Raw genomic sequence first — 9,560 nt, 5'->3', positions numbered from 1 at the left:
TGAGTAATCAAGCTTAATGTATGTTATTGATACCCCATTGGAGCATGTGATGAGGGCTCCAGTGTGAGGTTTATGGTTATGTTAGTGTGCATGCACAGGTTAAGCTTGATTTATGAAAGAAAAAGTTTACATGTTTATGTCTTTGTATGATCATGTATGGGATTACATAGGTTTACAGGTTGTATGTCAGGCTTGCTACGGGTCCCGGCGGCCTTAAGCCGATCTGGATCCTAGCGCCGGTAGCGGTCCGATTTTCAGGTCGTTACAATCATGTTAAGTTAAGAGCTTTTCCTTTTTCACTTGATGATTATGCTAAGGATTGGCTATTTTACTTGTCACCTGGATCTATTACTTCTTGGGATGACATGGTAATAACCTTCTTAAATAAATATTTCCCAACTCATAAGGCTATTGGTGTTAGAAGAGAAATTTCAAGTATTAGACAAAAATCATCTGAGGACTTATATGATTATTGGGAAAGATTTAAAAGGTTGTGTACAGGTTGTCCTCAACATGATATTTCAGATAAGGCACTCATAGAATTCTTCTATGGAGGACTGCTTTCTTCAGAAAGGAGATTCATTGATGTAGCTTGTGGAGGATCCATTGCAGACAAGACACCTAGGGAGATGAGAGAGTTGATCTCAACACTTGCAGCCTCATCTAGGCAATATGGAGAAGAAAAGCAACTGCAGAAAGGAGTCCATGAGGTAAGTTCAGCTCCTAATTCTTCTCAGATTTCTGAACTGACATCTATTATGAAAGATTTTACCATAGGACTAGTCCAATAGGTTCAAGCATCCCAACCACCTAGGCCATGTGGGATTTGTGCATATGTAGGACATCCAACTGATCAATGTCCTACTCTTCAAGAAGACAACCAGCAAGTTAATGCCATTGGAGGGTACAACAACCAGCCTAGACATGATCCATACTCAAACACATACAATCCAGGTTGGAGAGACCACCCCAATCTCAGCTATGGAAGGGCCAACAACAACCAGAACTATCAGAACTATCAGAACTATCAAAGGAATCAAGCCCAACCAGCACCTCAAAATTCCATCCAGCACCTTGAAAAGATGATGGAAACAATGGTAAATGCCCCAGACAAAGTCTATCATCTTTCGGGCTGTAATTGTGGGGATTGCCTCTGCCTCTGGCCATTTTGAGAAATACTCTACAGCCACTACTACAAACTTCTTCTGCCTCGTGGTCTTAGGGAAAGGACCCAGGATGTCTATGCCCCACTGTGAGAACAGCCACGGGCTGGATATACTGGACTGAGGAGTGGCCGAAACGTTGATGGCATTGGCAAACCTCTGGCATACATCGCATCTGCGGACGAACTCTTCAGCCTCCCTTTTAACGGTGGGCTAGTAGTATCCTTGCCTGAATATCTTATGTGCCAGTGTCCCTGCTCCCTCGTGGGCTCCGCATATCCCTCACGCATCGAAGCCATGAGGTAGACTTCCCTCTTCTATATAGGGTCCCTCTCACTGCTTGGTAGTTGGCAGCTCGAGCAGCTATTTTCTTTGCTTCATTCTTGTCCTCAGGGAGCTTTCCCTTCTCAAGGTATTCCAGGTATGGGGTCATCCAGCTTTGGCCCTGCTCAACCTGCATTACAGTGGCCGTTTGTCAAAAGCAGGTGTGCTGACATGTTGTATGTATACCTCGTCAGGGAGTTGTTCCAGCTCTTCTTTGGACAATCGGCTAAGAAGGTTTGCCTCCTCATTGTCCTCCCGGGGTATCCTCTGGTACCGTACCCTAATCCCCTGTTCGACGAGCTCGGCCTCTATGGCTTTTACCTTCACCAAGTAGCTCTGCATTGTTTGGTCTCTTGCCTGATATGCCCCTGTTATCTAATTGATCACTAGCTGGGAGTCGCTATTTATTTCGAGATCAGTTATCCCTACCTCCATTGCGATTAGCATCCCATTTATCAGGGCTTCATATTCCGCTACATTGTTAGAGACTTTGAATTCCAGGTGCAGAGCATAACAGACTTTGAAACCCTCAGGTCCTTTTAGCATTATTCCTGCACCGCTACCCCCAGCGCTGGATGCCCCGTCCACATACAACTTCCAGTTGAATTCTCGAGGGGACTGTCTTTCTCTTTCCTCTTCTGGTGCTTCCGGGGGTATCTCACCAGGTCCTGCTTGTTTCTCACTGAAAGAACACTCTGCTATGAAGTCAGCGAGGGCTTGAGACTTTATAGCAGTGTGAGGCCGGTATTCCAAACAGTACGCGCTGATCTCGATGGACCAAGCAAGCATCCGACCTGAGGTTTCCAGTCTATGTAGAATCTTTTTCAGCGGTTGGTCTGTCATTACTACTCCTTGATGGCTTTCTAGGTAAACTCTGAATTTTCTGACTGCTAGCAACAGAGCGTACGCTATTTTTTCAATGTTCAGGTATCTCACCTCGGCATCTTTGAGCACTTTGCTGACATAGAAAACTGGCTTCTACTCTCCTCCTTCCGCTCTCACCAATACGGCACTGAAAGCTTGCTCTGAGGCTGATAAGTAGATCAGGAGCTCTTCTCCTTCCAATGGACTACTGAGTACATGAGGCGAACTAAGATAGCTTTTGAGCTATTTGAAAGCCTCTCGGCAGTCTTCAATCCATTCAAAGTTCGGAACTTTCCTCAACTTCTTAAAAAATGGCAAGCATCTCTCAGCCGACCTCGACATGAAGCGATTGGGTGCTACTACCTTTCCAGTAAGTCTCTGGACGTCCCTTACACAGGTCGGTTCGGGCATCTTCAGGATGGCTTCCACCTTCTCAGGATTGGGCTCGATGCCTTTTCCACTCACCATGTATCCTAAGAACTTTCCTCCCCTGATGAAGAAGGCACACTTTGCTGGGTTCAGCCTCATTCTGTACTGCTCTAATACCTCGAACACCTCCCTCAGGTCTATCAAGTGCTGCTGAAAAGTGGGGCTTTTCACCACCATGTCGTCCACGTATACTTCTATATTTCTGTCGATTTGGTCTTTGAAGATTTTATTCATTAGCCTTTGGTATGTTGCCCCGGCATTCTTCAGTCCGAAAGGCATGGCCTTATAGCAGTAGGTCCCATCTTCTATTATGAATGAGGTCTTTTCTTCATCCGACCTGTCCATTGGAATTTGGTGGTAACCGGACATTGCATCCAAAGACGACATGTAATCAAAATCGGCCGTGGAGTCAACCATTTTATTAATATCAGGGAGGAGATAACAATCTTTGGGACATGCCTGGTTGAGGTCGGTAAAATCTATACACATCCTATATTTGCCATTGGCTTTTTTTACTAATACAGGATTTGCTAGCCATTGTGGGTACATAACCTCTCTAATAAACCCGGCCTCTTCTAGCTTTTGCACTTCCTCCCTGGTGGCCTGCTGCTTCTCTCTTCCTACCACTCTCTTCTTTTGCTTCACCGGCCTGGCCTCTGGAAGGACGTTCAGCTTGTGAGTCATCACTTCAGGGTCTATCCCAGGCATGTCGGAAGGCTTCCAAGCGAAGCTTGATGCGTGACCTCGGATCAGGGCCATGACTTTAGTTTTCTACTCTTCAGTCAGGCCGGTGTTAAGGCTGAAAACCTTGTCTGTCTCTGCTTCTGATAAGGGAAAGGTTTTCAGCTCTCCGACCGGCTCTGTTCAGGCCTCTTTTTTTTCATCTCGGACCTCCAGAACTTCTGAGTCAAACCTTTCCCCTGCCGAGCTCGGCTCTGATACCGTGGCCAGGTACACTGCTCTCGCCTCTTCTTGACTTCCTCTGACTACTCCCATGCCTGCTTCTGTTGGAAATTTCATAGCCAGATATCTAATGCTGGTTACGATCTCAAAATCAAACAGCACAGGTCTTCCCAATATTGCGTTGTAGTTTAGGGGGAGCTTCACCACTAGAAACACCGCGTGGTGCATTCGAGCCAGAGGTGCTTCTCCGAGAGTGAGGGCTAGCTTCACCTTTCCCTCCACAGGTACTGGGACTCCTCCGATCCCTTTGATTGGAGCCTGGTCCCGAACCAGCTGTTCCTCAGAGATTCTCATCTGCTGGAAGACCCTGTATGGTAATAAATTCACTTTGCTTCCGTTGTCGACGAGAACCTTCTTCACTCGGTAGTTGTGGATGACGACCTCGACAACAAGAGCGTCGTCGTGAGGCATCTGAATGCCCTGGGCATCCTCCGGAGAGAAGGAGATGGTCACTGGAGAATGTTCAACTACCTACATGACCTCGGCACTGCTGCCCTCCCCGTCTCGGCCTCTCTTCTTTCTCCTTCGGCTCATCCGACCTCCGGTTCCTCCTACAATCATGTTGATGGTCCCACTGAAGCCATCATTCATCGGTCCTGCTCCAACTCTCTGGGGTCTCTCTGCTGTAGGGTTCGGTTGAGGCCTTTCTCCCTCTGGTTTCTTCACAAAGTTTCGCAAGTGTCCCCTCTTAATCAGCCTTTCGATCTCACTGATCAGCTGGTAGCAGTTATTGGTGCCATGGCCGTGTGTGCGATGGTACTGGCGGTACTTGTCAGGATCTCGTTGGCTCGCCTCAGCCCTCATTGGTTTTGGCCACTGGAGGAACTCCTTGTTCTGGATTGCCATGAGCACTTCGGCTCTGGAAGCGTTGAGTGGGGTCAGGTTCTCTGGAATTCGCGGGGGAAACGGCTTTTGTTCTGGAACCCGAGGGGGGAAGGGTCTTTGGTCCCTTTGATACCAGGGCTGTTTGTACGGCTCAGGCCTTTTGCTTTTCTTTTTATCATGCCTCTCCGGCCTCCTTTCTTCTAAGGCTTTTCCCCTGTCTGCTGACTTCTTAGCAAATCTACTCGTTACTAAGGCGTCATCCTACCTTATGTACTTCTCTGCCCTCTTCATCAGCTCTGCCAGCGTGGTGGGGGGCTTTCTACTCAACGAGCCAAAAAACTTGGGCGAGATCGTCTCTTTCTGCATAGCCTCCATCGCTCTGCCTTTATCCAGCTCAGGGATCTGTAAGGCCTCTATATTGAAACGGGCAACATAATCCCTCAACGATTTATTTCTTCTCTGCCTGACCGTCTCCAAGTAGCTGGTCTTCCTATCAGCTGGCACTTCGGCTATGAACCAGCTGATGAAGGTGTTGGCCAAATCTCCAAAACTTCTGATACTTCCTGCCTCCAGACTATTAAACCACGCCCGTGCTGGCCCTGTGAGCGTCGTGGGGAATACCTTGCACATCAAGGCATCCGATAGAGTCTGCAGCTCCATAAAGGTCTTGTAGTTGAGGACGTGCTCCCTTGGGTTTCCCGCTACATCATAAGCTGCCATGGGTGGCATCATAAACTCCTTGGGGACGGTCTCCTGCTGCACCCATTTCGAGAAAGGTGAAGAGGTAGGCAAGAGAGCCTGGTTATGATCTTTCGCTCCCAACTCAGCCAAGAGTTGCTCCTTCATTTTCTGCAGCTTTTGATCCACACCCTCCTCTTCCTGTTTGGGCCGCTTCTCCAGACGATCTTCTTCCTTCCATTCATCTTCCTCCGTTCTCCTGGTTGTTCTGGCAGAATAACTGTCTGCCTCGTCGTTTTCTATCAACTCCCTCACCCTTCTCCCGCGAACTCTGGCTTCCGGTTCTTCTTCTTCCCCGGCCCTCCTGCCTCTTTCTTCGGTTTCTCTGCTGTTTGTTTGGAGGTGGTTAAAGGTAGACTGGGGTTCATTTGTTCGGGGTTCCTCTACTACAGGCAACACGTTCATTGGGGTATTGAGGCCCCTCTGTTGCATCATCTGCCCCAACCAGTGGGCTGTGTTTTGTAGTTGAAGAGCCATGGCTTGGAGTCCTGGTTGGATAAGGCAGCTCCGGGCATGTTCCTTGCCGAGTTTAGCGAGGGGTTGAAGGGGATTGGTGGTTGGTTGTTTGGGATTGTGGGACTGGAAAAAGAGAACTGTTGTCCCTCCTGAGCAGAGCTCAGGTCATTTGGGGTATTAACGAGGTTGTTTTTATTATGGTTGGCCATCGTTGATCTCAATGGGTATTGTAAGAGTGAAACTCCGGCGATGAAAAGATCTCCTTCATTCCCACAGACGGCGCCAATTGGTAGTCTGAGATCCAGAAAATAGGGTTTTACGAGGGTTAAGTAAGCTTGATCTCAGAGGAGAATGTTTCCCCCCTTTTATTCTTTTCCTTTATCTGTCAGTGACGTGTAACGGTTTCACTGCCATTGGGCCACCTGTCGCTTCCATATGGATACGGACGTACGAGAATATCAGATATTTTCTCCATGCGTAATGGCCATTTAATTCTCTCCTGGCACGCATGCGGATGGACCCACTAGGCGGATGGGCTGGCTGAAGCCCAAAGGAGGTCTGATCTTAGGGCCGAACAGACTGGGCCGGCCCATTAAGAAGACTTAGAAGCCTTAAAATGGGGACTGTTGTTATGAATCCGGCCTCGTAACGGAATGGTGAAATCCAGCGGTCATCAACTAAAAAATATTACTTTAAAATAGCAATATAATATATTAAAAAACGACACAGTATTATAGTAATGAAATAAATATGTTATACATATTGCTATGAAGAATAATTATAGAATAAAAATAGAGAGTTAGTTTAAAAAAATATATATAAAATTAGAGAACAATGTATGTATTAATAATTATTTCACAGTCAATGTAATATATAAAAGGAGTAAGCATAATATAATAAGCACAACATAAAATATATTTAACCTTTTTAAATATTAGACAAATATGCATAGCAATTTCTTAGCTTTAATTATTTATATACTTAAAAACACCCTACTCTTATTATCTTATCCCCATTTAAGCTTTAAAATTTCTATTTTAAATGAACTTCTAAATTTAAGTAATTGTAAATTAGAGATTTTAGAGTTTAAATTAAAAATTAGGATAATAAAATTTAGGTATGTTTAAAGTATATAAATACTAGAACGTAGAGATTACATACATGAATTTAATTAGGGAAAATTACTTTATAGTCCCTGAGGTTTAACGTAATTAACACTTCTGTCCCTCTATTTTGGCGATCCAACACTTAAGTCCCTCACTTTCTTTTCTGTCCAAATTCGTAGTCCTTCCGTCCAAAATAGCCGTTTGGGACAAGTGAATTGACAAAATTAACCCTCTTCTTCTTCTTCTTCTTCTTCTTCTTCTTCTTCTTCTTCTTCCTACCCTCTGCAACTTCTTCTTCTTCTTCTTTCTTCTTCTTCTTCTTCTTCTTCTTCTTCTTCTTTCTTCTTCTTCTTCTTCTTCTTCTTCTTCTTCTGGAATTTCACATTGAAAGAAGGGTATTTTTGGAAAAAATTATCACATTTCACCTTTGACTCTTTGACCAAACGATTTAAATGGACGGAAGGACTACGAATTTGGACGGAAGAGAAAGTGAGGGACTTAAGTGTTGGGTCACCAAAATAGAGGGACAGAAGTGTTAATTACGTTAAACCTCAGGGACTAAAAAGTAATTTTCCCATTTAACTAATATTTAAAAAATATAAATAAATAATGGTAATAAGGTGAAAACCACTCCTAAACTTTTAATTAAGGCCAAATAATCTCATTTTTAAATTTTGGCCCATATTTTCCCGAACTTCTTCATGATTGGTTAGATCAATGCAATAACATGTCAGACTCCTAGTGTTTGGAATGGAATACACCGAACGATAAAGCAATTGAATGGAATAAATCTCTAATAAAATAATAGAAAAAGAAAAATAATTAAAATAAGTAGTTTATATTTCAGAGTGGAATAAATCTCTAATAAAATAAAAGAAAGCAGATTCAATAAATTCATTCAAACTTCATAGCATTAGCTCCATGAAGTAAGCAAGAAACTTCGTCACAAGACAACATAAAACAATTGTTTTTAGTCTGGTAGAGAGTGCAAGGGTATTCCATCAATTATCAACTATATAATCGAACTTTAGATTTTGGTTCCTGAATTTATTGGGTGCTTAGTTTACTTCATTGTTAAGGCAATAGAATTATTTAAACTAAAGTATGCAACTAATGTATTAAATATTTTATTTGTGTTTTTAAAGAATTCTTTCAGGAATGCATTCTTTCACTTTTTTTTTAAATACATTTATATATGTATATAAAAATTCTTAGTTGCTTGCAGTAGAGAGAGGTTCTTTCTCCCAAATGCTGCATTTCTATGCTCTATTAGATAAGTTGCAGTGAAACATAATCATGTTGTGTCGCATAGAAATTTTAAAAAGTATGGTTAAAACTATGTGAAAATATGGTTTAATCAACCATCTTATATTAAGAAATAATTTTCAACTAAAATCTCTTATTTAGGACCGTTGCCAAACTCATTTATGACTCTTTTGTACAATTTTTATCAGCTCAACAAAAGCAAAGTCGTAAAGATCTTCCCAAGGCCCATAGCAGGATCTCTTCATCCTATTGTTTATGGACAAATATTAAATTATAACATGAAATTAAGAATTAAGAAATGATTTTCTCAAGAAAAATTCAAGATTTATTGATTTTCTTTTATTGGTATATTGATTCTTTTCATATATTAATAATTTAGTTTTATTTCATGCGTTTTTTATAATTTAAATGTTGTTATTTCATAAGTATTTCCATGTTTTTATATTTGCTTTTGAAACCAATTTTTTCACCTACTTATGGATATCTATCCATCATATTTGAGCTATATATTTTTATACTTTTTTGTTTACTTAGTTTTAGCATTGCAGGAGCTAGTGATTTTACCCCAAAAGAGGTATGAGAATCACAATAATATTTATTTCTTCTCGTGTTTTTGCTCTATTTTCTTCTATTATAACAGAGCAACACTATACTTCTAATTGAATTTAACTCTTACCACATTCAACTTCTTCCATAAAAATAAGAAAAAATTACTTTTTAGTCCCTGAGATTTAACATAATTAACACTTTTGTCCCTCTATTTTGGCGACCCAACACTTAAGTCCCTCACTTTCTCTTCCGTCCAAATTTAGTCCTTTCGTCCATTTAAACCGTTTGGTCAAAGATTCAAAGATGAGAGGTGATAATTTTTTCCAAAAATATCATCCTCTCAACGTGAAATCCTTATTTTTCTTCTCTTTCATATCTTCTCCATTTCCTTTTATCCATTGTTAGTTTTCCTCTTTTTTCTCTCTCTTTTTTTTTTCATCTTTCTTCTCCCTCGTATTTTCTCTATTTCCTTTTGACATTGTTGATTTTTCTTTTTTTTTTTTTTCTCTTTTTTATCTTTTTTCTCCCTTATATTTTCTCTATTTTTTTTGACATTGTTGATTTTTTTTTCTCTTTTTCATCTTTGTTCTCCCTCATATTTTATCTATTTCCTTTTGACATTGTTGATTTTTCTTTTTTTTTTTTTTCTCTTTTCCATCTTTTTTCTTCTTGAAGCATTATTTGAGAGTTGTAGAAAGGGTAGGAGTCATGGTGAAGAAGAAGAAGAAGTTGCAGAAAGGATAGGAGTTATGGTGAAGAAGAAGAAGAAGAAGAAGAAGAAGAAGAAGAAGAAGAAGAAGAAGAATCTACCATGAAAAGGCATTGGATTTGGGTTTCGTGATTTTGAAATAGCGGGACTTTTAGTGAGGGTCTATTT

This window comes from Manihot esculenta, chromosome 12, assembly GCF_001659605.2.
Source record: "Manihot esculenta cultivar AM560-2 chromosome 12, M.esculenta_v8, whole genome shotgun sequence".
Taxonomy (NCBI): Eukaryota; Viridiplantae; Streptophyta; class Magnoliopsida; order Malpighiales; family Euphorbiaceae; genus Manihot; species Manihot esculenta.
Note: the sequence above shows the minus strand (reverse complement) of the source record.